This window comes from Octopus bimaculoides, chromosome 20 (assembly GCF_001194135.2).
Source record: "Octopus bimaculoides isolate UCB-OBI-ISO-001 chromosome 20, ASM119413v2, whole genome shotgun sequence".
NCBI classification, from domain to species: domain Eukaryota; kingdom Metazoa; phylum Mollusca; class Cephalopoda; order Octopoda; family Octopodidae; genus Octopus; species Octopus bimaculoides.
This window is the reverse complement of record NC_069000.1, coordinates 47238290-47240045: the sequence shown is the minus strand read 5'-3', so window position 1 is coordinate 47240045 and position 1756 is coordinate 47238290. Positions and strand designations below refer to the sequence as shown.

The 1756-nt window shown below is 40.7% G+C and overlaps 1 protein-coding gene across 11 annotated transcripts in view; it reads left to right on the top strand.

Annotated features, from left to right (window-relative positions):
• The window catches only part of LOC106871290 (myogenesis-regulating glycosidase), a 44609-nt gene that overhangs the window by 31446 nt on the left and 11407 nt on the right, over nt 1-1756 (top strand). The gene's annotated exons all lie outside the window — the stretch shown is intronic.

The window sequence follows — 1756 nt, the reverse complement described above, 5'->3', positions numbered from 1 at the left end:
TATATATATATATATATATATATATATATATATATATATATGAGTGTGTATATGATCAACCTAATCAACTCCATAAGCCAGATATCAATTTACACACACTGTCGTTTCTTATGTTATTATAAATCTACGTTTTTTTTCCATCAACTCTTTGTAAAGACACATAGCGTTAGCCCCACCCTGGGACCCATATAACTGGCATAGTGCAGGGTGACCCTATGTTTCCCTGTTGTGATCCCATTTCCCTTATCTGACCATGAAATTACAAACGATATTTAAGCAGGGGACCCAGTATCAACAAATCTATCGTCCCTTATTACTTATCTAATTTATAACAAATGTAGAAGATTGAATGACGGAATTAGCTTAGAAGTAATGTTTAGTCGAGTGTTGGTAGGTGGCGACCTCTAAAATAGAAATTTGGCGGACCCTAATTAAGATGGCTGGTGAAGATGTTTGTTGGGCTGAGTACGACAATAAATTTACAAATGAAATCCAGCTCACAGGGATTAGGGTTGAGGCGTTTTTACACCTTGCGATTTTATTTCAAAAGATGGAAAATCAGGACACTTTAGATGAAAGCTGTAAAAATGTCCCCTACAATGAAGTGGAAATCTTCTTCATGTAATTTTACACAAACGGTTGTAGTAAAATCTTAAACGAAAATATCTCAGTCTGATATTTTTTTATTTGTCGGGTCAGACGAGACAGAGAATCTGTGCCCATGTCCTCCATAGGATCCTACCCTGTCCTTGACTGGGGAGGTTGATGCCGTTAATATTCCTCTTGAACCTTTGTAAGTTAACACTTGGTGGATGGACCTGAACAGGAAGGAGTTCTAGGGAAAGGCGACGTTCCGGGAAGGAAGGACTCGTTTGGTAATTAACGTAGGGGTTTGGAGGTTGAATGCGCATTGGGGTGATGGAATGAGGAGAGGCGTGTAGGTTGGAAAAGCCTGGGAGAAGCAGCATGACACCAATATTCCGACGACCAATGGCCGTTCTGTAGTAGCGGTAGAAAAGGTAGAGAGAGGAGACACAGCACACCCGTGAGACAGAGATTGGTGTCTGTCTGCAAGTGACTTTAAGCCAATCAGTCGGGTGGTCATTTTTGGATGCGGTTCATGATGACTAAATTGGCAGCAGCACCGTTAGGTTTCGTTGCTGCTGCTTCAGCTGAGAGAATCGACCTTGCATAGGCCCTCAAAATATAATTTTATGAAGGGTCCTTTCAATACAGACCCTTAGAAAGACATCCATTTTTATGGTTTACTCAAATGAGAAAGGGACATTTTTTATAGGGTTTCCGAGATTGGCGATAGAAAGGGGTAGCAGGTACTCTTAGACCTGGTCTAAATGCTTGTAACAAAAAGGACTCTACTAAAGTCCTATGTATTCTATGTCCGAAAACGTAGACTGTGTGGTCACGGTTGGAATGCCTTTGATTTCTAGGTGTCTTCCAGGGAGAAACAACAACAACAGCGACAATAACATTACTACTACTACTAGTAGTAGTCGTAGTAGTGAAGGAATGAGAGAGGAGAGGGAGAGGGTTGTTGGTAGGGATGAGGTTAACGTCGTGATGTTTGTAAAGATCAGACAAGGACAAAGTTTCAGGTGAAAGGCATGATGGGAAGGTGAGGTGTTGGGAGGAGGGGGTCACAGTTTAGAGAAACAATAAACAAGTGAGGATTGTGGGATAGATTTCATTATTAATTTGATCCGACTTCTTTAATAAGAAAGTTGTTAACTGAGACACA